Here is a 27,907-nt window from a genome sequence, read left to right as displayed (position 1 = left end):
AAAAGACATTACAAAATAAAGCTGTTTGAATAAAGGTTGTACCTAAATTAGAGCAAAAATAAGTAAAATAAATGAGTAAAATTCCTCATGAATATGTTGCTGACACCCAAAATTTTTAATGAATGAGGTTTGATAAACACTAAAACTGCTGAAAGTTAAGTAAATGAAATGAAAGGGATATTTGCTTTTAGTGCAAAGCTTATATATTGAGTTATATTAACAAAACACGTGTTTTACATTTTGCACAAATTAATTAGACATTAAAGGCAAACATTTTTTTTAATCTTTTCTCACGTTTTCACATTAGCTAAACAAAGAAAGAACAACAAATAAACCCAACACGGAGAAAAAAAACGGTTTTCCCATATGGTTACAGTTGTCAACAATGAAGACTAATTTAAGAGATGTAATATTGTTTTTGTGTTTTCAAATAATCACAGTCGTGTTATGAAAAAATAATTTATAAAGTATGAACCAGCAGGAGCTTCTCTTTTCTGCTGACGCTCTTTCTGGCTTCTCTAATTGTCAATGCAGCAACTAGGCGTTGAAGTGCTCCTGCTATAATCATCGGCACCCTCCCTCCTTTGTTTTCCTAATTGCTGGCGTCCCTTTTGTTAGAGAGCATTCTTGTAAGTGCATCAGCCCCTGCTGGAGAGCGATGGAGGCTTCTTGTGGACTTCCTGTGGACTTCAACAAAAAGCCCTGTCAGGTGGATCAGCCATTAGTCACACGTCTACATTGTCTCTGACAAATTTGACGTTTAAAGTACATGCATAATTCTAAAGCGCGCTGTGTGCTGCACAAATTGCAGGCATTTTATCCTGGAAATGTCACAAACGTCTGGTTGAAAACATGTCGATGGCAAATGCTGTTCTGGATCTTTACTCAGGTTTATCTAATTTAGTGAAATCAGACAGGAAAAATATGAACAAAAATGTGATTTGAAATTGTATTTTTAAGTCACTGGTATTTGATAATTTTCATTGTTTTAGGTAAATTAGAATTAACTGTTTCAAATTAATACTATGAAAACGGTTTTAAACAAATGTAGTTACTGGTGCATAAAAAATAGCAGCCTAAAATGAACAATAATACTAAAAAAAGGTTGCAAATTAAGTCAATCATTTTACTTTTATCGGACAAAAAAGCGGTTTGTGCCATTTTCTTTTACTCTTAATCTTACAAGTTTTCCATAATCTGTGCCATATTATCCTGATTAAACAATGCCCTCTTGTGGTCCATTTGTTAGGAGTAATAGTGACAAGCAAAATGTACAATCAATATTTAAACAAAACGAAGAAAAGCTTTTTTAATTTTTATTATAATATTTTTCTATTTACTATCTAGTCTTAAATTTTGTCAATATTGACTATTTTAATTGCATTTATTAAGAGGCTAGTTTAAAAGAAAGACATATTATTTCTCTCTATTCAACACACTTGATTAATTTACATATAACACACATGCGCGCTTGTTCTGCATATGAAGTACTCCCTCTCTCCACTAGATGGAGTAAGAGCTTCATTTGACCGGCCCTGCAGTCTTTGCAAAACAAGTAGGATTTTTTAAGTGAATCCTAGAAATCCAGCTGAAACTTTTATCATCTTTGCAAGTTAAGTTGAAGAAGGGTTTTTTTTTAGATTCCAATAACAGCATAAAAGCAGAAAAACCCAAATAAAACTATATCAGTGTTTTCCAAAGGATCAGTTGTGCAGATGATTTGTGGATCTGCATCTGCAGTCTGAGCAATCCCACTCTGCCTGCTTGTGCCGTGTTTGTTTTCAACGAAATAACTTTCCACCACGCAGTCTTTATAAATCTGTTTATACTATGTACAACTTTTTTTTCCCCCTCCAAGATTCCGACCGTTAAAATGAAGTTTGTGTTCAACACATATTGCTTTTCCCTCCTCTTTCCCAGCACTTCCAGTTTCTTGCTTTCTTTTTAGAGTAGTGTATCATTAGCTCATGTTTGTGTTATGGCCCTGCTGTTGTTCGCCTCAGTCCAGCTCCTCTATGTGTCTGAATTGGCATGGGAAAGAGACGCAGAAAGCTGTCTGTGGAGATGACAAGTAGCTCCTTGATTAACCCATTGCGAGGCTAGCTGAACAGACCCACACATTTTGCTTGTGTTCTTTATTCATTTCCCCCGTCCCTTTTCTTTCAGAAAGAGACCCAATAAGCCCCAGCAGGTGAATGTAAAGAAACGCGAGGGGACTCCCCTCTGATCAGCCTTTCAGGCCTGCACAATGAGCCTGCCCACCTCTTGTACCACTGTATTAAAACCCTGATTAAAGCTCTTCCTGTTAGCGGCTGATTGGGGATGCAAAGCTAAAACCAACAAAAACTGCCACTGCTGAGGCCTGATAATGAACGGGCCCAACCTACAAAGCGCAGGCTTGGAAAGATTAGCGTGGTTTTGTTTTCTTAGTGGGTGTGTGTCTTTGTGATCAAGCGGGAGGGTGAGTGAGTGGGAGAAGGAGGAGAGGTTGTCTAATCACGGCAGGAGGTCCTCAGCCAGATTGCTCTAATTAATCAACAGTATCCTTTTAAATTAAAATAAAAGAAAAACATGAGAACTTTTATTTTGTCATCCTTTGATGATCTGTATCTCCATTATGAGTGTTATTTAATAATGCAGGCAGGTGGTACTCATATAATATGCATCCAATATTTTTTATGTTTTTTCAGTTTTGATGGCGATAAAACTTATGTTGATCAAAGGAGGGCTAATTGAAGCGAATTGAGTCTATGAGTGTTCTTAAAATGATAAACATTACTCAAAATATTGAATTTTTTTAAGGTAGAACAAAAAAAACACACAAGAAAAATGCTTCAAAGCTTCACATTGGAAAGCAATATTTATTTGTGCCATCAGGTTATTTGTATTTTTTTTATTCTGAAATTGTATTTTATTTTTATTTTTTTAAGGTGACTATGTTGTCCTCTTACAAGAGGACACCGCTGAAAAGGTGACATCGTGGGAAATGATTTGCAAAGACTTTAACAATACCTGTCTGTGTTTGTGCAAGAAAATGAGAGAGGCTCTTGAAGGATCTATTAATATTGCATTTCTGTGTTTGATGGATGTTTGACACATTTTCATGTTTCCCCAACAAATTCCACTGTCATATTTCCGCTTTCGTCTGCCGTCTCCCAAACAGCAGATCCTGACAATTATCCCAGAGAAACTCCTGATCAAAACTACCTTATTCTCTCTGCTGCTCAGCTCCATCACGCATTCTGCTGTGCATCCCTCTCCTCAACCCCTTTATTTCCAACACTGCATATTCCACAATCTGTAAGCTCTAAAGAGAAAAATAACATAAATATACTACTCTTTTGATACATGTTGCACCTGTTTTTGAGTCTATTTATTGAGTGATCATTAAAACGGCTCAAAATTTTTTAAAAGAAAAATAGGTTTCTGTGCTTTGTTCTCATTATAATCTAAAGGCTTGAAGATGTATAGAATCAACGCCTTAATACATATATTTTTATGTAAATGTAAACACACACGGGTTTTGTTTTTATTCCAAACTAACAATCCAAGTAAGACATCATATTCCAATCATAATTCTAGTTAATTTTTCAAGTATAAGCCATTTTTTAAAAATAATATTCCGTCAGTCTGTGAAAGTTCATAGATGTGACAGAACAAGAATATTCTTTCTGTAGAACTTGAGTATCAGGAGAGCAAAAACTAGAGACAGGTAGAGGGAGGCATCCAGGAGGCCCTCAGGCAACAGTCAGGGTCCTGGGCAGACTGCCTCTGGGACTCCAGCATGAAGCTCACATCCCACACGTTCATCAGAGCAGGGTTAGCACACATAAACAACGTGCACTCACGCACGCACATACATTTTGACCCAGATATCCGCCTACACTCACTGTAAGTCTTACAGCCCTTTTACCGTGTCTGTGCACCTCTTCCTCCTACTCGGCCGCTATTAGCCTTACAAGCTCAAGCCACCTTTCTGCAACTCCCAGCATGTATATGAGTCAGAACAATGTTCAGCTATTGGTTTTTTTCAAGAGCATAATTGGTCCGTGGTGTGCAACAAAAGTCCACTACAGGTTCTAAGAGATGCCGCAGAAGAAAAAGTGAAACGAGACATTGCAGCGTACAGCAATAGAGCACAGAAGGCTCTGTGTTGATGTTAAAAATGGTTCACAAACCTCCAATTTCAGGAAAAAGCAAGAAGTTGAATAGGTAAGAATTTGTTGCTAAAGCTTTCTTTATGCCACATGTGGCGAATAACTTCCTCTTTATTTCAATTATAGATATGGCCTAAGACACAAAAAAGTAACAACAAAAGTATTCTAAATGATAAGGTTCTTTAGTTTTAAAATTTTTGCGCCTTTATATTTTGACACCAAATTGATATCCTTTATTTAGATTTGCTTGTCCAGATTTTTTTCTGCAATCAAAATGTGTACACTATATAATATTAAAGAAAAAGCAAACGTTTTTTTTTGTCGAAAGGTTTTCTGAAAATTCTAAGCCATAGTTGTATATGGGGAGTGGTACTGTCTGTGTACACAAAGACTGGCAGTCTTGACACAACCCCTCCCTTCAACTCCAGCCCCTACCTCTATATTTTTGCCCGCACCAAGCCACCCTTAACAGACTGCAGGCCTCTGCAGCAAAAACAGCAGCTCGTTGTCACACATTTGACCCCCAGTGACAGCAGTGGGCCATGAAGGCTGATGGTGAGCTGTGTGAACCATCAAACATGTGTCATTATGAAGGGCTGCCACTTGTCAGTAACTCTTCTCTTCCCATTCTGAAATATCTCCTAGGCCAACCCCACCGCCCTGCCCATCCCCGAGCTCACGCTCACCAGCAGAACTGGCTGAATGTTGTTGATTTCCTGACCCAAGTGGATGCGGATCAGCGGAAAGGCCCCGACAACTCCTTCTCTGCCAGACCAAGGTGTCAGGCATCCTTGAAGTGATGCTTTCAAAATCTATGTTTGATGTTGCAGAATAGCAAATCTGATTTGACTGGCTAACGTGATTTGCTTGAGCTTAGATAGAGAGCAACAGCTCATGTTCATCTCAGCTTCTGAAGCCACAGACGAAAGCAAATTTCAGCCAAATGAACCCCGACTTTTGGCACAGAGCTAATCATAGAGTGCTAATACATGGCCTTACATTGATGCTCTTTAAGGTTTGATCCCTATCTAATAGTTTTAACATAATCGAGCTTTTTTGCATTTGATGAAGTAGATGTGGTCTAGGTCGTTTTCATAGCTATATTTACTGTTATTCAATGAGAAATAAGATCCCAAACCGATAATGTTTATTTATATTTGATATTTCTGGTCCCTCCTAACATTTGTGTGTTCCTCTTGTGTCCATCTTTAACACTGTTTTCACTTATAAGATTCTCTTACTTATTTTGTCATGAAAAAAAAATATTTTTGATGAGCAAAGCCGAGCTTCTGTGCTATAAGAGGTGTAAGAGTGTCAGAGATGGTATAGGGTGGAATGTGCAGAGGTGTTGATTGGGTAAATGTGGGGGTGGGGATCCTGAGAGAAAAGATTGTACTGACATCAATTTAGATATAAACCCTTTTAATACCGCAGCAGATCTTTTTTTTCCTTAAATAAATGATTTTTTTTGCAACATCATCGTTTGCATTAAATGTACATTTACATGTAAAGTTATGTGAGGTTAAGCGTTTCAACCCTAATTTTTTTAAATTTATAAGTGAATTATAAGTCTTTAAGGCATGACATCAAATATATAATATATTTTATGCATGTGCAAACTTTTTTTTTTTTTTAAATATACCATTAAAGAGATGAGCATTAACAATACACAAAAATAAGAACAATGCGTGCTGCATCATAGAAAAAAATCCCATTACATCCTATTGATTCCAATTGATGAACACTCCTCTGATTCTAATATATGCCAAAACACTATTTCTTCTTTGAAACACTAAATGTTAGAGTAGTAACACGTTTTCCTTCAAAAATCAGCTGTTCCTGCTCTCATCTAAAAAAGATATGGAGTCTTCAATTGAGACACATTATCAAGAGGAAAAGACACATCTGTTTTTTTTTCTTTTCCTTTTTCTTTGCCCTTATAACTCCTGCACCTTAGCTGTGATCTCTTCAGTGCTGCAAATTTTCACCTGTTTTAATTGCAGTTGTAACACTTCATATTCCAGATGTAATGTTTGAGCAGATTTCTCCAAATGAAGCCCCAGTAATTGCTTCTGAAAGACAAATATATTTTTGGTTAATTGGAATTTACCCATAAATATCAGGAAATAGATCTTGAGGTTAACAGGCAAATGAAAAAAAACGACTTTACTGCAACTAATATAATAAATCAGAATGTTTTTTAAATAGTAAAATATTTTTAAATAGTCAAATCTGCAAATATTTATGACTTTCATAATTACCAATGTTCTTAAAGTCATCAATTTCAGGTGATATCAGACCAAACTGAACTGGATCTTTCTAAGAAATGCCTTCATGATCTCCAGACGTGAGACCCCACTCATGTGGAGCCAGCCCTGTTGGCCCTCTAATCCAGTCTAAATGAACCGGGAAGATGGCTTCTCTGCCTGGTATCTGACCTGTGGGTCCTCTAACCCTCCCAGCAGTAGAGTGGATTAATGAATCAGGCCTCTAGCCCCAAGTCTCAGTGTGAAGCTGACCCCACAACCTTATGGCCAGGTGGTACTCTGCAGTTGGTGGACACCTAATACTGAATTTATGCCTCTCAAACTCTATAAAGAAGGTGCCAGGTAAGAGAAGTCACTCCGAGTCTGTGACCCCCATGGTCTGACACAAAAAGAAGCAAGGGATCACCTGCTGCGATGCACATCAAATGAGAGCTAAAATGGGGGGCCACTCTACTGTCAAAAATCTCTCCATGACCACTCAGGAAGGCCAGAGACTACCGTAAAGCCTCCCCCAGCTTTGGCTTCCTGTAGACCCTGTCGACTGCTAACACCTCTGTACTCCAGCTCACAGTTGCTCTCCATTCTGGCTCGGACCCCATCACTAACTAGTTTCTGCATAATGAACCTATAATCACCTCTGTCCAATGCAGCCTTATTTCTCAGCAAGTCTGCGCTCAAATTGGACTAGCATGTTGAGATGCTAATTAGATGCCATATCTACTGGACCAATCTGTGATACACACTCAGGTGTTTATAATCCCTGACACAAAAGTAAAAGTCAACATGATTACATTATGAATATTGTTCTACTTTGATGCAGAAATGTTTTAAAGTTGCTGTTTGGACGCAAATGTCTTTTTGATTCTCTGTTTTGTGTAGCCCTAAAGTTAGTAGCTGGGTGCTGTTATCTCTACCAAATAACCTCATCAAACTGCAGTGTATGACAGGGTAAGTGAGAGGTGTGGCAACCCAGGTGCCCAACACAATGCTTCTTGTCAGTCAGCATCATTCCTGGGGGGTGAAGAGGGATGAGGGAGGGTGCAGCGGAGGCAGCCACAGGCCCTTGGGTCTCGGCGATTGGCCTTAATCCGCCAGCTAATAAGTTCAGAGAGGAGCCATATGCTGCGGTGCAATGTGTGGGGAGGGGAGTGTTGCCTCATGTTACTTACACCAGGCCAGCGCTTTCTTGGGTACCGCCCTCCCAAGGTCTGTTCCTTTGTACTGGGGGATCAGCCCTCTCCACGCTGTGAATGGGCCGAATTGATTAAACCGCACCGTATAATTGTCAGCAAATCCCAGCGAATCATTTCCCATCCATTTGAAAAGTACAATGTACATTTCTCTTTTTCTTCTCACCTCTTTTCTTCTTTACCATCCCCACCCCTTGGAGTCCTTCAGCTCTTGTTTTTCCTCCTTTTTGCAAGGTTTTGCTCCTGCATGCCACTCCAAGTCCCCTGTATGATAGAGAAAGCTGAGGCGGAAGGGGAAAGAGGATAAGAAACAGGAGCGAGGAGTCATAGGGTATATTTGACTTGGCCAGTGGAGTCTTGGCCAGTGATGAAAGCTGGCAAAGGGGAGACATGTTTTCATCCATGGATCATGGTAGAGCTGGGTGCATATTTCAGCCTGTACCTGATCTGGCTGAGGTCACCGCCTGCAAGCAATAAAACGTCTTGACTATCACACCTTCTTCTACAAGCCACTTTAATGAGCATTTTTAGGAAAATAATGTTTGACCAGGTTGTACTGCGTTATTCCAAAGTCTCAATGTCAATGTAGAGAATATCTGCAAAAATAAAACAAAATGAACCAGAACAACACTTTCTGCTTTGAGAGTTCTTTCATCCACAATAATTATAGTGGTATAAAACCCAACATGTGTCTCACTTATGGCCCGATAACAGCTGAGGGATGTTTCAGTCTATAACGATCTAGGTAAAGACTTTAAAAGTAAGATCTGTGAACAAGTATTTCAGCATAAACTACTCATTTCTTTTTGTTTAGTATAAACAATTGTCATTAAAAAAAAAAATCTTAAGAAAATTCCGGTCAGCAGAACAACTCTCCCAGATAACAATCAGAGACAAATAAACCCATCAGACACTTGTTTTTCCTCTGATCCATCTCCTTGTTCAACATCTCTTCATTGATCTGAGAGGTCCCTAGACACTGGTTGAAGCCTTCCTGACCCCAGCCATTTAACCCTTGACCTCAGTTATAGGCTGAGACCAGGTCCCAATTGGGAGATTCAGTTTATGTTCACTGGCCTGTGTCTTTCAGGAGATTCATCATTATAAGTCTTGTCCACTACCTTACACAAAAAAGGTGTTCCCTTAAGTGCAAAAATTAGATTTTAGATAGCCAATATGTTCCCGCACCAAAAAAAATAAAATAAATAAAACTATGTCCCTGTAATGACATTGACCGGCAGCTGCGATGCCCAGTTTTCATTACAAGCTGAAGGGCACTGTTTGTGAGTGGGATCTTCATGTAAATTGCTTATAAATGGTCATAGAACATGCAGGCAGATTTATGACGGTGGAGTGTGCAAGGAGATGCATACTCGCACCCATACTCAACGAGCTATGGAGGTTCAGGGTTTATATGCAAACCTGATGGTGGTGTTGATGTTGCTGATGAGGTGAAGGCAGGATTAAAGAAGAGTGCAGGGCTGAAGTTTTAGTCATAAAGCTTTTGAATGTAGTGATAGGACAATGGAACATGCCCAACTACCTATTTCCTTGGGGAATGGTTCATGTTCAACACAGCAGCCAAAAAAAAAATGGAATATTTCATTTGAGTGACATTTTTAGGTGCTGTTTATCAATCGAACTTTTTCCACCTTTTTTCTCCATTTGTTTGGAAGTCTGTATTACATAAGAAAAAGGGGGGCTTAAGCAAATGGATGCACACTTCCAATTGTCTGCAGCCGTTGTCACTTGTTTGCAAAGCTCTACTACCTTCTGGTCACTACTATGGTTAACATCCTTTCACGTCCAGGATCGTTAATCTTTCACTTCTCCGGCCCAAGCACTTCATGATGACCACTTAACCATCATAGGGAGCCCATCACCAAGAGTCTCCTGGGAACGAGGCGATGGGGTTTGGTTAGTGAACTCTGACCGCTGCTCACCACAATGGTTTGACCCACACATGTGTTCTTGTACCAAGGAGGTCAACAACAGGACCTTGTCAAGAGCGTTTAACTAACAAATAGAGGCTTTTGTCATGTATAGAGTGACCAGTAAGCATCATGTGTGGTTTCTTGTAATGTCATTCATCAAAAAAAATTTTTATTATCATTATCATAAAAAAGGGTGACTTTTATTTCTTCGATTTTGCATTATAGAAGGACACATTAAGATTTCCAAGAGATTTGGGGGGGGGGGGGGGGGTGCAATTTAAATAAAGTAAAAGTGACTGAATTGTTGTAGAAAAATATGCCAATCACTTCTTCAATTGAATCCTAATCCTAGTCATTGCCTGGGATTGTGGGTTTAAGATACTCTGCACCAATCATTTCCTTGTTAACCCTGACTATGCAACAAATCATCCCCACAGCATTACAGATAGCCACCTCGCCTGTGTCCACACAGTGCCGTCCCTTGACCTGCTTGTCCTTTATGGGGCAAGCGATGGGCAGATTGACAAGTCTGACGGTTGGAGGTCAAATGACCAGTTTATGAGGTTGATTGAGGGTCCAAACAGCAGAGGTTTTTCTGTGCTTAGTAGTCTGGAGAGGTATTACAATGCTGTGTATAGGGCAAAAATAAAAAAAAATAATGACAGAATGCCTTAAAGAAATTTCAGATTTGTAATCCATTTTTTCAAATGTTAAAACTAAATTTGAAAAAAGATTGAAATATTACTGTAAAAAAATAAACCATAAAGCTTTTCCTGTGGTGAGGTAATACCTAGTAGTTCACACTAAAGCATTCAGAGCTAAGCCTTCCATGTATTTTTCTCACACAGGTTATGAATCTGATTAACTCAGGCTATGCTTTTTTTATTTGACACCCGGTGTTTACATAAAGAGGGCCAGTGGGACCATCCCTTAAGGTCAGGGGGTCGAACTTTGGTTGTCAGAGACCCTTGTGACATTTCTTTCCCACGTCTCCCAGCAGCCATTGTCCGCAGCAAGGAGCCCCTGTTAACGTTTGGCCCCGGGAGGTAGAGTGGCGTGAGAGGGAAGCCTGGGGGCATTGGGCCCACAGCGGGTCCCTGGGAAACGGGCGTAACAAGGCGGGGCTGAGGCGAGCGGGAACAGCATGGGGTCATTTTCCAGCTTGCTGCCCCTCTAAAGAGCTTTGGAGCACAGTATTAGCCCCTAGAGGAGTGCTGGTGTGGAAGATGGTTCAAAGGGTTTTTCATGTGAGTGTGAGCGTGTGTGTGTGTGTTTGTGTGTGTACGAGCATGATACATGTGTGAAATGCTGCACACATCAGTTGGTCTGTAAAAAATTTGATAAAAAATTAGACTGATTATTGTTTTTGTATTTTAAATGTCCTAAAAACGTTTTTAAAATCACATTATATAAAATGATTCTTTAGATGACCTGCTTTATAAATGCTTCAAAACAAAATCGATTCTCTACTACTGTTAATAAAATAAAAATTTGGGCTCATTTTTTAAATGAATTTTGTGGTATTTTGCAACAGGAGCAGAAATGTTTTATTTTATTTTATACTCAGATTTTAAGAAAACTTGGTGCATTTGTGTTTGCTTAATTTAATCATCTATTTTGGAGTTGACCAGTTCCACTTTTGATTTGTCACTGAACATCCTTGAAGACTCATTCCTATGAAAATCATGTTTTTGGTGTTTTTAAAGTGGTCTTGTTGAATTTATTTAATAAAAGAGGACATATATAAAGAAAATTAAGCTTAAAATTACATTTCTGAGTATTTCTTTATTCAAATTGTTGTGAATCAGGAGCAGATGAAAAAATGACCTTGGAAAAAGCTTGTTGGTGTGACATAAAAGCTACCACGGCATGCCACAAGCTCCCACTTGGCTCTATTTGGATGCATCCACTTGCAGACAAAAGATCCATGTACGTCTTTGTTTGCCACGTCTGAGCTGGCACCTGGCTCAAAACTGTACAGCTGGATATCTCCAACATTGCTCGCCATTTTTGTTGTACAGCTAACGCTAGGTTGGGAATATGAGGGGCTATGAGCTAGTAGGAGAGAGTGTAAACAAAGGGATCATGGGATATCAGCGGAGGGTTGCTTCCGTGGCAATGATGGTCTTGATTTTGACTAAAAATAATAGAAATAATCATAATTAAAAAAAACACTGGGAATGCTTTTAAAATTAATGAAAGGACGAATAAATAAAAAATGTTAATTCAGCCATTTATTATTCTACCTCTAATGAGGTTATCATCTTATTCGAGGTGTCCTCAAGTCTTTTTTGTGGCATTTGAGTTTCGGGGCTTTGATGATCTGAGATGGGATCATTCTTTCAGTGTATCTTTCTATGAGAAGGACGTTGTATTCATTAACTGCAACTTGTCGTTTCTCGCCGACACAAAGCGTTAGTGAGCCAACAGTCTCCTCAGGGTTAACAGACAACAGGTAAAAACAAAAAAAAGAGTTGGTAGAAAATAGAGGTTTTACAAATGGATACAAACTAAAGTCCTTCTTGTTGGCTTTCAACAGACCATGCACATTTCTACACAACTTTCGATAAAATGTCCATTTACCCTACTGTAAGTTTACATGGCTGAATGTATAACCAGTAGCGTATCAGCCACCTGAAGTAGTCTGATGGAATCTTTCCACTCTCCTCTAAATCGCAGACAAAGCGTTGCAATCTTCTGATTGATTGCAGTTATTTTGTTGCACCTCTTTTTTAGCAGAATTGTTTCCTGCCCTTTTTTTTCAACGACTCAAGTTTATCAGGTGTTGAACAGTTAGAACAGTTAAAGTTAATACAAATAAGCTGGAACCGGTTACAACTTTGTCCCCAAAATGCAAAACCCAATGTTTTGGAAACATTGTTTAATGCCTTTAGTTTCACAAAAGGAAAAATAATAGAAAAGGGGTTCTGGAGGCTTTGGATGTTTCCACACATTTTTTTTCTTGAGTAGCCCTGCTGCGTAGGAGGGTGCCATTTTGTTTTCAGATGTATTTATTCATAGGTCTGACATTTTGAAACAACCTCGGTGTTCTTGTGGAGGTATAAGGCGAGCTAATTTTCCTGCGTCCTCCGTGTGCTGAAGCCAGACTTTTCCATGGGCAGTTAGATCTGACGACTATTCACCAGCTATCTTTCTCATTTTGCTTCACGCTCTCCCAAACCCTGAACCTGAACTTGGGAGCTCAGACATGGATTTATATGCATGCCCCTCTTTTGATGGCAGGGTAAATATTCATACCGACAGCCAAGGTGCCCCCTTCATTACCCATGTGTTGTGTATTTGCCCACCAGTTAAATTCTTAGGGGAATTGTTTGGTGAGATGAATGGGGCCAAAGTGCTGAAGGACATATCGGAGTTCAGCAAACAATACCTCCCCTGATTGGCTCAGCTCAGTCCAGGAGGGAAAGTTAGCTGTGGGGAGGAGAAGGTGTGTGTTGGGAGTGTGTGTGTGCAGGGGCAGTGTTGTCAGGTTTTGCTAGTCAATTAAAGCCGCCATGAATGGCTGGGAGGGAGAGGAGAGCACCTAGCTGTGCTTTCCCTCTTTCTGGTCATGTTGGATCTGTGGAAGATATAAACGAGGTGCCGTTCAACCAAAAATAGGGGGGAAAAAATCCAGTCAATATTCATCTATTTAATAGCTTTGTATATGCTTATGGTGCCTTTTGAAGACTGTAAGGTTTGCATTTCCCTTTGATGTGCCACCATTGTCAGACTCTATCTGAAATCTTCCTAGATGAAATTGGTGACACTTTGTCTTTTTTTGATTCACTGGACCTTTAAAGGTCTGCAGCATTGGTTCTGCAGTTCTAGATGCTTTTTTTACACATTTCACTCCCGTGCCATACTTGCATTTCTATAAAAGATCAGTATAGAAGTTTAGATAAAATAGTTTTAAAACTATCATTTGAAATGGATATTGGATCAAGGCAGTGTATTCTTAAAAATATCAAATGTGACCCCAGTCTGTGAGAAACTGCGGAATTTGGTCTTAGTGCTTCTTCTTTCTTAACCTCCTTTTATGGTTAATTTGACCCATTTATCAAACTCTTTTTCCAGTGACAGATAATGGCCTCACTAGACATATAACAGCCATCATACTGTACAAAAGTCAATACAATTTGACTTTCAGCTAATGGTAACAATTGTGGTAATTTTTAGCTTTTACAATTTAGTTCGTACAAAAGTTTGTTATTCTGCATTTCAAGAATAAAATAAAACTCCAGACTGAGATGGAAGGGTAAATCAAGAAAGAGTATTGTGCCTAATCTAACTAGTTTTGTGGATTTCCTCATTATGGAAAATGGCTTTTTTTGTAATAAGCCACAAAAAGAACATAAAAAGCCTCACAACATAAAGTTTTCCTTCAAATCTAAAGAAATTTCTTCAAGGCAAAGGTGGATTTCCCAACATTGTTTCACACAAATACAGCGCTCTTTTCTCACAATGCTCTTTAAGAAATTCTTCCAAAACCTAATTGTATTGGTTTCTGTTTGTATGTAGTAATTGCATTTTGTTTATTTAAAAGAATACATTTCAGACTAATTTCTTTTTTTTAAACAGAAGTTAAAACATTTTGATTGCAATTTTTTCGTGTAATTATTGTTTCTACGTATGAAAATCCTTGTTACATGCTAAAATAACTTGACTGCATGTCTACAAGTCAAACATTTTCCACAAAATTAGAAAGAACAGTTTTGGTATTAAAAAAAAATAAAATAAACATCAAGGCTTAAAAGGATTTTACAACTCATCTAGCAACAACACAAAAAAACAAACTTTGAGAAAAAGTGTCCCTATTCTGAAAAAAAACAAACAAGCATTTGGACAAATAGAATAAAGGTAACAAAGTGATTGCTTATGAGGTTAATTGCAGCTTGGATTGTGCTGTTTTTGTGGGTTAGTGTGTGAGATTGTGTGTCAATGATTGAGTCCTATGCAGCAAGTTAGATAATATATGTTGTTGTAGGTTATTATACATTTACCAAAACTTAGAAATGGAAACTGGTTTCTCAGACCCCTCCAGAGCAGCTTTTCTAGCTCTGCTCAAACATTTTTGTCAGCATAAGGCAGCTTTGTTTGAATAGCACAGGATAAACCCAAAGTTTGAGTTTGTACTTAAGTAGAACATTTGAGTTTGTTTGTTGTAAATTTTAATGTGGCAACCAGTATTTGACTTCAGGGGGTCTTTAATCTCCCTAACAGCAGTTTTAACAGCAAAATAGAAAATTACATGTACAAATATTTCTAAGTGGTCTTTTAATATTGATTACACCATTTTGAAACAAAATCAAACAATCTGTGTTGTTATCTAGGACATAGTTTCTGCAGAGCAGCAGGAGTTCATTCGAAATTCACCTCTTAGTTTTGGCGGAACCATAGGTGTGGAGGAATCCCCCCAGAGCGGAACAGGGAGCAAATTCTTTTATGTCACAAAAGAGCTCCTTTTCAAACATATTTTTTAATCTGCTCTTCAGAACGATTTGGGTAAAGAAATACTCAGAAATGTCCTTTTAAGCTAATTTTTTTTTATATATCTTCCATCATTAGAAAAAATGCAACAAGAACATCCAAACAGACAAAGTTTTCATTGGAGTGGGTCTTTCACTTTCAAACTCTGAAATAAAGCCAATAAAAAAATACAATCGCCCACAATAATCTAATAAAAGTATAAAACATCAGCCTTGTGTGTCCAGTTTTTGCCACTCAGTTTTGTTACCCTCTCTGTAAGTAGCAGCACTGGAAGTAACATGACTTTACTTTTAGCCAAAAATGAGAGAAATGCAATATGAAAAATTGTTAAAAAAGTTACCGATTTCAAGAAGATACAAACTTGTGTCTGAAGCAGCGGCTATATATATATATATATATATATATATATATATATGTATATATATATGCGTGTGTGTGTATATAAATATATGTGTATATATATATGTATTTTTGTGTGTATATATATATGTATTTTTGTGTGTATATATATATGTATTTATGTGTGTATATATATATATATATATATATATATATATATATATATATATATATATATATATATATATATATGTGTTGAGCAAATGAGGATTTACCTTATTAACCATTTTTCTTTAATGTGCTATTGTTCAACACTGCAGTCTCCCTGTGACAATACAATGACTTCAGACTTAAGGAAATAGTGTAAGATTTCAAAGCATTAAAATGATAACTCAGGCCAAAGAAAATTATTTTAAATTCTTTATTCTGTGCTGAACAGCAGATCCTTAACCATGGCAAAATAACTTAACATTTCAATAGAATTACTAAAAATAAAAGTTAATTCAGGAAAAACCTATTATGAACAATCAATACAAAGTACCTCAAGCCAAACTCCTTAAGAACCCATTAGGTCTTTAAAATACATTTGAAGATATATTATCTCACCACAATGAGCTTTTTCTTCACGTAAATAAAAATTCAAAGATTAAATGTAAAAAACAAATTTTCATTTTCACATTATTAATTTTTTTAAATCGCTGTTCTTCCAATTTTTTTGTGTTTAATACATGTTTTTTTTTTACATATAAGTTCCATCCAGTCTGACCTATCACACCAAGAAGCTTGAAGAACTACAAGCAAAGCTTTTGTGAAATAATTTCTTTTTAGGGCATGAGAAATCCCTGAGAATGAAATAAGACAGGCTTTTTTCCACTATAAAGTATGTCTGAAGGTCTGTCAGGAGGAGGACATAACTGGAGAGCCCACGTTCATAAGCATGCAGCTATGATGTCTAATAATTTTCTCAATTTCTCGCATTCAGCTAATTTGAGTCTTCCTGACTGTGGGGCTGTGTCCTCTATACATCTTCACCCACCATCCCTTCACATTTTCCCTCTGTGCACTCTCACTGTGGAGGACCTATACACTTCCAGATAAGAGGAAATGAAGTCTCATCGGCACAATTTGAAGCGCTGCTTTGAAGCTGAACATGGAAAAGCAGCTCCGCGCCTCCGCGCCAGCTGAAATAAGGGCCCTCTCTTTAAAAAAGCACTTTACCTGTGCTCCCTCTATGGATCACTGCTCTCATTAAACATATTTGGGCTTACATTCAAATTACAATTACTCCAAGAGCTAACTGTTAATGGGCGTAGGGGTTGAAAGAGTAGGAGAAATGTTTCTGACATTTCTTTTTATATCCCTCTTCCAGTTGAATTACACTCAAAAAAAGGAAATTACCAGCCAATTAAGTTAACGAAAAAGTAAGTTGTCATTTCAACCAGAAAATTTTATGTTTGTAAATCTTACGTGAATGAATCATGTCGATTGTACATAAAAATAATCCATTTAAAAGTTACTAATTTCAATCATGTTGATCCAACATGATACCATTAAATTGGATGCATTAGTAATCGCAAGGAATTGTGGGATACCATTTTCTTTGTCTATCTGGGCAGATTGGGGTCTAAGTGTGAGTTTTTGTCCATGGGTTTTATTGTCTAGCTGTTTTACTCTGTTTTAACTAGTGATTTAAACTGTTATGTTTATTTATTTTTTTGCACCATGAGTTAAAGTTTGGTAGAGGATGATGACCAACCCCCCTGTGTGGCATATTGTTTATGTTCCAATACTAAAGTCAGAGTTCGCTGCAATTGAGCTCCTGTCTTGTGATGTGGGACTTTGCAGGGTTATTCATGTCTCTGATGTGAAAATTAAAAGACCTATTGGTTGTAACTTTGGAACAACATATCAATTACAGATGAATAAATAAAATTAAGGAAAAAAATAGAAATTTAAGATAAATAAACTTAATTTACTTAGGTGTGACCAATTGAAATGATTCAATTAAATTGAATCAACTTTTTTCTTTTTAGAGTGAGCAACAATGTCAATTTAAAGTTGGGTGCAACTGCTCTATTTAAATTGAATCAACTTAAATTTATTAGTTTGAACCTAAATACATTAAGTTGACCCAACCTAAATACATTAGGTTGAGCCAACCTAAATACATTAAGTAGGACAAACATGATTCATTTTTGTTCAAGTAACGCAATCTAATCATGTGGAAATCCTTTCCATAATTTTTTTATGTTCATTCAAAGTGAACGTTTTTTGAGTGTAGGATCACATCAAAAGGTGGAAGGTGTAGCATAAACTAACCTGAACAAGAATAAGGATTCATTTCCTTAACTGAAATTAAAAGAGGGGAAAAATTATTTTGGACTAGATTATAATCTTCTAGTCAGCTGGAATTTTTTTCTCTTACATATTTCTATATCCAGACTGAACTGAGGCATAAAGTAGCCTTGATCCAACCTTTCAGTACTAGCAGTGACTTTTTATTTTATTTTTTAAATCAAATAGGAAGCATACATACCAAGATATCAGTGCAAGTAAGTGCGTATTAGTGTGGGGAATGTTGGAAGTGTATCATAAGGTGGAGAACACCCCCCTGGGTGCTCCTGCACAGTACCAAGAAAAGTGATACTTTCATCTATTCATCACCAGGATCCTGCTGGGTTTGAGTCTGTGAATGTGTGTGTTTTTTTAAAAGGTTAAAACAGCCAGATATGTCACCTTGGGCACTGCAACAATGTAGGGAAACTTCTTTTTTTTTTGTTTGTTGCAGATTTGGTAACTATTTCTAATTTGACACCTGAAAGATTTCACAATATTCAAGTGAGTGTTTGAGTTGTGCTCCGGTGTTCGGCAGATAAAAGCAAATGTCTTTAAAACTGACATGCACATTTCTTCCTCTGAGAATATCTTTTATTGAAAAACCTGTTGACTGCCTCAGGAAAAATGTCTTTCATGTCAAATTTTTCATTAACCACCAAAGGAAACCAGAAGGTGGATACTTCCTCTTGATGCAACAGTGTGTTTAGGAGAAAATAGAGCTCCACTGGTGAGCATTTGTAAGGTGCGTGTTGTTTGTGTGTGTGCTCTAGCTGCATGTGCGAGGGTCTGTGCTGGTTACTGCCTTGGGCGATAACACAGGATGTAATCCCATGCATGCTACCAGTCTCTCAGCTGCCTGGATAGATGTTGAGGAACGTTTTAGCCCCTGCAGTGTGCCGTAGGGCACGAGTGTTCACCCTCCCCAAAGGCTACCAGATAGTAGTTGGATGGCGAGTTGCCAGCATTTTCTTCTTAAGTCCATTTCCAAAATGTGTGAGGCTCTTCAATAGGAAGCAATAAGAGATGGCTTAACCCATAAGAACCCAGACCTATTTTTCCTAAAATTGAAAACTTTGTTGGATATACCAAGTGGACCACAGAACACATCTCTGGTGTTTTTCTGTCAGACTGACATCACCATCGGTTCTTATGGGTTAAGGAGGGAAACAGTGATTTTTGACTGCTATTACACTTTTACTAATATCTCTAGAGGTGAAATTTTTTTTTTTTTTTTGGCTTAAAAAAATAAAACCATTTGCACAATACCTTGCCTCATTGAGACTGGCAGTCAGATGAGACAGTCGTGTTTCTGGGTTAAATTAAAAGCACCATGGCACAAGTGCTGCAACACACATATGACTTTAGAGCTGGAGTACTAAACTAGGTCATAGGAACCACAGAATAAAATAGATAGGTTTTTTTGTTTATTTGAATCTAGTTAAGTTAAAAAAAATGAAAAAGGTAATAAAGTTGATAGCCAAGCAACTTTACTTAACAACGAAGTGACTAACAACATTTGTCAAAAAAAACAACTTTTTTCTGCCTGGTTTGCTAGAATAGGCTCCATACTAAGACTTGTTACAATATAAAACCTTACATCATCTTTAATGCTGAAAAAATATTTTTCTCAAGATAGCTTGTTTTCATTTACAGCTTTCCATTTATGATATTTCAAGAATCTAAATTGGGATAAAGTCAAGTGTTCTATGTGAGCCTATTAACTAGTGCTATCTTAGATGACCCCACCCTTACATTGACAGGTTCTCCCTACCATGACAAAGGTGGATAAAGGTGGAAAGATTTCATATAATTCATGGACACCAGTGAAGATCACAAATCATTGAAGAAAAAAGGTTCAGCACACTGTCTAGTGGGTCTAGATGACCCAACTCCCAACGGTAAAGTGTCTAGGATAGCACAAGGGTTACGCCTTTTACACCAGAGAAGTCGCTGGCGCCACCTAACTGACACACGCCCTTACCATAACTCCTTGACTGTTCGCACAATCAAAGTGATTCACCTGATTCTGGTGCAGAGAAAAGCCGTTTTTTCCCAATATGCAACACTTCACTAAGGCAAAGTGTTGCATATCAGCGCAAAGCCACTATTCAATGCAACAGAATCATCTTATTTATGTCGATTGCGTAAGCACTTCTATACTGTAAGGCAAGGGTGTCCAAATCCAGGCCTCAAGGGCCGGCAACCTGCTGGTTTTCCAGAAACCTTGCCTCATCTGCTGTTGATTACCTGGATCAGGTGTGTTTAGCCAATAAAGAGTTTCAACGGCAGGTTGATTGGAAAACATTTAGGACACCAGGCCCTTGAGGCCTGGAATTGGACACCCCTGCTGTAAGGTGTTGCATATCAGCTCAAGACTGTTTTTTTTTTTTCGCTTCAGATTCTGCTGAAATTGTGTTAAATGCATCAACAGTTAAAGAGTTACGGTAGTAGTTGAAAGAATGCCAACTCTGGAGCTAAAGCTCCGGGGTAAAAAGTTTAGTTGCCTTTTGTCTCATAGACTCGCCATCATGGGCCTCGGATGTATCAATGGTTGCAACATACAATCCCTTAACACAAGAATAGTCTTTAACCCTTGTACTATCCCAGGCACGTTAACATTGGGAGTTGGGTCATCTAGACCCACAAGACAGTGCGCTGAACATTTTTTCTTCAATGATTTGTGATCTTCACTGGTGTCCATGGATTACATAAAATCTTCTCCACCTTTATCCACCTTTGTCATGGTAGGGAGAACACGTCAATGGTCATCTTGACCCCATAATATAGCACAAGGGTTACAGCTGAGTTTGAGCTGGTGGAGACTGAAAATACATTTGTAGCTTTTATTCAACTGCTTTATTGTCACATTGTGGAAGACATGGATGTTGTTTAGACAATAGCTTGAGTTAAATAGTTTTGGTGATCTCTAAAAAAGTGCCAACAAGTATGCCGCTGTGTCTGGGTTCACAAGATCCTTCTGAGACTCTCCAAGTAAATTGATTTTCACGTGTCCTCCGGGTGCTTTCAGTTGTACTTCGTGGCCCAGTTTGGTGACTTTCTGTCCCTCATTGTTGAGCAGATTTACGTCCTTCAAAGAGACAAGCTCACCTATAACTCTCAAATGACAGTAATGCAGGTTGGTTTTGGACTCCATCTGATGATCACGTCATCAACGCATCACCAAAGTCGAGTGAGTGATAGGTCTAAAACAGGGGTGCCCACACTTTTTTGGCACAAATATATGCATATATATATATGCACCTATATATATATATATATATATATATATATATATATATATATATAGGTCACATCAAACTTCAAAGTTGACTACTTCTATAATATATTCAGTCAAAAATACTATGTTTGTGTACTAATAACTCAAAATCTAAACAGTAAAAGAACACACATCTTTTTGAGGAGAAAGCTTTGTCATGTGATTTAATATTATTATTTTAATAGTAATACATAATTAGAACAGATAAGGCTTTTTAGTATTAATAAAACAGAAAACAGCGGTGATCGTGTCTCATGCTCTGCTGTAAACTGTGTCATGGGGGGGGCAAGGAGGGTATGACGTTTCTAAAGCGCGGCTGAGCAAACAGCGGCCCATGGCCCTCGGATAGGGCTCGGAGCGCGCTCTTGTAGACACTGCTGCTGGAGTGGGCTCGGATCTCTCGGGTGGGAACCAGGCCGTGGCAGGACTGCTGGGTCAGACGGGGCGTCTCGCACTAGCCTCAGAACGAGGACGCACACGGGCCAGCCTGGGCCTCAATAAACAATCCTGCAGACCGGAGTGGTCCCCTGCTGGGCCTCTGCTGGGGGCCCGGCGCACAGCGGGGATTCTGCCGAAGAAAAGAAAATAAGAAGGAGTTTATTTATCTTTTATAGCTTGCGATCTACCGTCAAATCCTTTGCGATCGACTGGTCGATCACAATGGTCTAAATTTATGCCATGCTTCATAATATTAGTTGCAGAGTCTGAAACATGCTACTTTTTGTGAATTGTACCAAGCAAACTGTTCCCCGGGATCTCCCAACCCATCTTTACACCAACTTTACATTGAAATTAGCGGCCTCCGCCGTTCAAACCATATATGGTGAGAACATGGCATCACACTTTCCAAATGAAACACACTGTTTAAGTAAATGAACCATGGCGCAAATCAAACATAGCAGTGTAAACGTGCATAGCTGAGAAAGGGACTATTAGACATCCTGATCCATTGATCAAAACAAAAAATGTCACAAGAGTCCCTTCACTTAAAAGCAACCTCTACAACCTTGCATTTTCTCATTAACCAAGCAACTTTTCTTGTCATGGTCAATGGGTTTTAGCACTCATGTCTAGTTTTGATAACATCACCTAATCCTTATTATTAGTTCCGCTTTAGTTGAAGGTGCTGAGGATGATGTTTTTTTTTTTTTTATCTGGGCATAATGTGCTATGGTCCAATACCTGCCCAGCCCTCACACCTCTGACCCTGCCTCTGACAGTTCATTATGAGGAGAGCTGGCCCCCCGCTGCATGTGGCTGCTGCCATGCAGCCATCATTAGTGAGTGATAGTGGTGTATGTGTCTGCCACACGGCCCATCTATCCAGGAAGCTTTTCTAGGACTTTAATGGAAGCAGACATATAAAAAAAAAACTACGTTGCTCCACCAAGACACCCTACTGAGCTTTCAGCTCTGCGGGGAGAAGGCCAACTGCACTGACAGGTTCAAGGAATGCAGTCCTATAGAGATGCGGAAATGTAGTAAGTGTATAGAACAGCAATAATTGCACATTTTAAAAACATAATGTTGCCTGAAATGGGTTTTTAAAAAATCCCAACTAGGAACACCTACTGTGAACTATCTTTAAGAACATGTAAACAAGCTGAAAACTAGATACCAGATACTTGTTTGACCCTCTAAACCAGTTTTGTCCAGTGTTTCTCCTCTGAAACGGCATTTACATAGCTCCCCCAGACCTCAGAGGTAATGATGGTGTGAAATTATGGCTGCCTCAACAGACCTTAAAGCCCTCTCTGCTCTCCCTCCCTCTGGGTCCAAGGCCTCAGCCTTCAACCGAGACTGTCTCCCATGCCTTCTTCTCTCCCTCTCCATTCTTCTTTTGCCTTCCAGTTCCACTCAAAGGGAATGTGTAACTGAATTTAAAATTGAGTGCCCTCCATTCAAGGACCATGGCTAATGAGACGTTTTGCCTTGAAATCCAGCCAGGATGTTGGTGACCCTGATGGGCAAGGCCTGGAGATGATAGCCACCTGTACATCAGGTGTTCAGCTGCTCAGATCTCTCTTTGCACTGAAAAGCTCCGAGGTGGTTTCTGCCACCAAAAGAAATTGGTAAAAGCTTTCAAAGGACAAGCAGGGGTCACTTGGGGGTGCCATTTTGAATCCTACAGCTAGCTTAAGGTACGCCCGTGTGATCGGTATCTATGACACTCACCAAGCATTCACTTACATCATTTCAATGAAAAAGAATAGCCACAATGGTTTGTTTAGAATTGGAAGTAGGATGATAGAAGAGTCCAATATGTGTTGCAAGAGAGGGGTTAGAGCTTGGAGTGATGGAACAGTGAGTCAAAGAGATGGAGTAACAGTAGTGGGGCCAATAGAAACAGGTAATCTTGACAGTTTGCAGCACGGGGATCATCCAAGACACTCTGCGTGATTGATTTGATGAAAGGGATCGTCTGAGGGATTCTCCTTTTAATCAGGGGCCCTGAAGAGAAAAACCTCGCAGACTGTGGGCCCCTGGCCGCTGCAGGCCACTGTCATGCTAATGAAAGAGGCTCAGGGTGTGAATGGAGAGGCTAGCTTGTTACCACTGCGCTAATTAATTCACACGTAAGATTTATGCGCGAGTGAGGGTTGTATGCATTTTAATGAAGAGCCTGTGTGTGAGGGTGTGTGTGCAGGTCAAGATGACAGGGATTTGAAGCTTGAGTGAGAAGACAGCAGATGCATCTGGAAATGGCGCGGAGATAATTTGTGGGGAATTATTTGAAGTAAAGCCTCCATCTTAAGTCTGCCTCAACATTATCTTACTGATTTCAGCTTCAAATTACTGTTGTAACACACGGGAAGATACTGTGCATTCCACTCTAAACAGCACCCAAGTTTCTGAAATTGTATTTCATTATTGATTGTCACTGATTTCAGCCTGTAATAAATCATTTCTGCTCTTTTTGAACATCAGTTCTAAATTACTTTCTCGTATGGAAACCGCGCCGTCTCTGTCATTGTGTGCTGCAAACAATCCTGTCTGATTTATTTTCTCACGACCATCCACTTTACCCTGTCTGCTGTTTGTCAGAGCTCCTGGGTCAGTCCTGGAACAGCCCCAAAGACAAAAAAGTCATCCTTGGAAATGCGTTAAGGGTCTCAGTCCAGACAACCTTTTCAACCCAACCCATGTTCCCACGGACGAAACATGGACAGGCTTGTGGATGGCCTTAGGCACAGCATATGGCCCTAGGCTGCGGCATTGTCTGAGCTGTTTGGATAAGAGAAGAAAAAATGGCATTGTTGCACGTGTCAGTCAGACGAGACGCAGGGGCGTGTGTCAGCGCAAACACAGAGCCATCAGAATCCACGACCTTTTAATTTGCTGGTGGCCTCTCCCACAGACTTCTTTGTCGAAACACACATGCCCTAGTCTGTGCTTTGAGACAATGTGACACTGACAAGGAACCCAGATTCTATTCGATTTTGGAAAACACATATTTCCAGAATTTTATGAATTTGTCAAAACTATAAAAAAAATCTGGAAGTAGTCCCCAAAGAGTAAGATTTTTTTTTTTTTTTTTTGCTTTGAGAAATTTTTATCTAGTATAAAGGTGATCTGCTTTGGAAATAATCTCTTTTACTTGATTCATCCTATGCTGTCTTTTATTTTTAGTGGCAGCCATATTTAAAGCCTTTTGTGTATTCGTATTTTACGTATCAGACAAAAACTTGCTCAGTTTTTTTGAAGGCAGTTTTAACAGTGTGAAACCCAGTGTTCAGAACAACACAATATACCATAGGTCACTGTCTTACCTTGTGAGTGGGAGATACACTCAAAGTCCCTATATTTTGTTCCACAAGTACTGTCTCACACATACCACCCTACCCCCAACCTTGTCCACCCTGTAAAGTGCCATTATAAAAATGTCAAGGGGTCCCTCTCTGTCGTCCTGCCTGTCAAAATCATGTGCCATTATGCAAATCACTGTGTGAGCGCACATTCTCAAAGATTTAAATAGGCGATATGGGCTGCTATGGCTCAGTAGAGACGACATTATGTCACAATTCTTAGAGAAACATGCCGCACTTGTAGATTGATTTAAAAATTAAACATTGCCTTAGTACATTTTAACTTTTTTTTATTTAAATTTTCATTTTACTGGTTAAGTTTGATTTTTTTGCAAGCGGAGTTAAAGAAAAAAAAGGCTTTTAATTTGAAAACAAAAATATTAGAAATTGCATTCTTTGAAAAAAAAAAAGGCTGACGGTTTGAAACTTCCCAGAGAGAGTGGCACACGTGAACACATCTATTACTCGCTTTGTGCTGTTCTTTTCATTGATGTGTGAGTGTTTGAAGCACTGAAGGAGAAAAACACACAAACAAGTGAGATAATAGAAAGGAGAAATATGTCATTTCTGGTGGAAAGAATCATTGATGGAGGTCATCTCTGTAATGCACCCATTTAGATGTTGAATCATTAAAGCCCTGTATTATGGCTCTGAATACATTTCCTTGTGATGGAGGCTTTTTAATCAAAGGGAAGCAAAAATACCTTTCTGTTGCGTGTGCACGACGTCACATTACAGAAAATAAAGACCAAAAAAAAGTAAGGATAACTTTCCTCACACAAACGGGTCAGGCTATCTATTAGCTGCAGAAGGGCACAAAGGAGCAAAAGACACAGGAGTGGATAGAGAAATAGACACCAGGCCTTCTGTTTTGACAGCCAGGAACTAGAACACTGCTCCGTTATTTGCTTCTCATGGATGTGTTTGAATGACAGTGAGTGTGATGTACGCTGACATGTAGAGCTGCTTCACATTTCCCCTAATTGCTTCGCGTTGCCCGAGCTTGGCACACATCTAGAGCATGGTAAGAGGCGCCTCTTTTCAGGTCAGGACAGGGGGTTGCTGTGATTTGGCATACAAAGAGAAAAGGAGGCAAACGGGAAGAAGAAGAGGAGGGAACCTCTGATGACTTTGAAGGACAGAGAGGTGACACCTTGTTTGTACTTGTGTGTGGCATTAAAAACTCTCCCTGGTTAATGCAGTGCCACCGTAGTGCGTGACATGCGGCTGCATCAGTCAGTGAAGGAGGACGTTTTTGTGGAAAAAACAAGATGCAAAAACAAAGCGGGGGAGGGGGGAGGTGGCGTGTGGGTTACAATACGGTGGCAGACGCGGCGTCACTTTTGATTCATGGTGTGCTCAGAAGAACTGAGATTGGAGGAAATCCTTGCAAGGGAGGGGAAAAAAGCCTCTCTCCTTGCTGATGCTATTTTAATTAAATAGTTGCTAGGTTACACGTCGCAGAACGATAGAGGTGGGTGGTGTGGCACAGGCGCCTGGGCATGGGGAATGGTGTGTGTCTGTTTTCATGTTAGTCTGAGTGTGTGTGACGGCACATGTCCCCGGACAATGAAAGCACATCTCCTTCGTTTTACCATAAGGGTTTCAAATGTGAGACATATTTGACGTGAAATACAGCGGGAGCGATTTAACGCTTCCTAAAACTCTTCGGCTCCTTCTTTCACCGTCTTTCCGTATCCGTCTGCTTTTTTTTTTCTCTCTCACAGATCAGAGGATGGGTGGGGAGCCCTCTTTTATCTCAATGACAGTTTTTTTTTTCCACCCCCAGTATAGCGACTGGTGTTCCTTTTGCACACTGGGATTCCAGACAGTGCAGAATGCCACAGGCCCGTGTGCCCCGGCAACCACTTCTGTTTTAAATGCCCCCTCCTGTACATGCTCAGAAACACACACATACAAACCACCTTTGTCCTCCTAGGAGCTCGTCTCAGAATCTTCGTCCAAAACTTTGACCACACAGACACCAGGATGAGACTCTGATGGAAGGGGCCAGAGAGAGAGCAAAGTCCCTTGATGTTCAAAATAAATCTGACAGGCCCTACTGGGTAAGGCCCCACATAATCTTTCTCACTGACTTCATGCTGGCGGATATTTGTGTGTGCAGTTTGTCTTTTTTTCTTCACGCCATTTTCATTATTTGCACCACCTTCTTTCATCTCAGCCTCAGCACTTCTTTTTTTTTCTCCACGCAGCAGCATCAGATAATTCCATAATTTACAGCTATGCATTGTTGAAGACGAATGAGAGTTGCTTTTTTGCTCAGGATGCATTTACCTCCACGATATAATAATCTTTTTGTAGGAATAATAATAAAAGAAATGCCTTCAAAAGAAATTTAGCATTTTTATCATATTCTCGCTCTAATGTGCTAAAAGTGAGTGTTATTTTCAATCTTTCATTTAAGAAAAAATGGTGAGAGTGCTGCTTTCTTCTAGTTTTCCTCTTTTCATATGCCTAAGTGAAATATTGCTGCATTTAGGAAAAGTTTGTGTGTGTTCAAATTGAATCCGCCTCAAGAGGGAAAAACACATCATTTTGGAAAGACTTTCTTTTTTGTCAAAACATCCGCTTTTTATGCATATACAGAAATAACAGGAATTTCAGGTGTCAGTCACAAACAATTATTTTATCTCATGAGTTCTCTCTCACATTTTTTTTCCCCCTGCAGAGTCGAGCAAAAGAGGCTTCAACTTGTTGAGAGTCATTGGGGGAAGCAGTGTCCGGGGGCGGGGGGGTCAGTTTCCCCCGGGACCGCTGTAAAGGACTCCGGCGGCCCTCCAACCGCGCCCTCTGATGGGCTGCAGTCAGAGGTCAAAGGTCATATGAAGCAACATGGTATGAATATGTAACCTTGTGACACACAAACTGGATCAAAAGACAAATGGACTCTCTGAAGGAGATCATGATTGGATCCTAAATACGGGCAAAGTGACCTAATTCTCAGAAACGTCGGACAAATCGGTTTCTCTAATGTGATGGCTTGTTTATTTCAATTTATTGCCTTGAACACGTTCCAATATTTTTTTCCTTTCTCCTTATGCATTCAAAACAACCCAAAAAAAAAAAAACTGCAAAAAACAAATAAATAA

General features: G+C 39.2%; 1 long non-coding RNA gene across 1 annotated transcript in view; it reads left to right on the top strand.

Annotated features, from left to right (window-relative positions):
- LOC105354748 (uncharacterized) overlaps positions 1-27,907 on the top strand; it is a 30,857-nt gene extending 2,950 nt beyond the window's left edge. Inside the window, exons 2-3 of the long non-coding RNA XR_002290847.3 lie at positions 26,737-26,863; positions 27,487-27,907. This is a non-coding gene — a long non-coding RNA (uncharacterized LOC105354748). The remainder of the gene's footprint in view (positions 1-26,736; positions 26,864-27,486) is intronic.

This window comes from Oryzias latipes, chromosome 9 (assembly GCF_053564925.1).
Source record: "Oryzias latipes strain Hd-rR chromosome 9, Olatipes_Hd-rR_3.1".
Classification (NCBI taxonomy): domain Eukaryota; kingdom Metazoa; phylum Chordata; class Actinopteri; order Beloniformes; family Adrianichthyidae; genus Oryzias; species Oryzias latipes.
The sequence above is the reverse complement of the archived record's forward strand: the minus strand, read 5'-3'. Positions and strand labels throughout refer to the sequence as shown.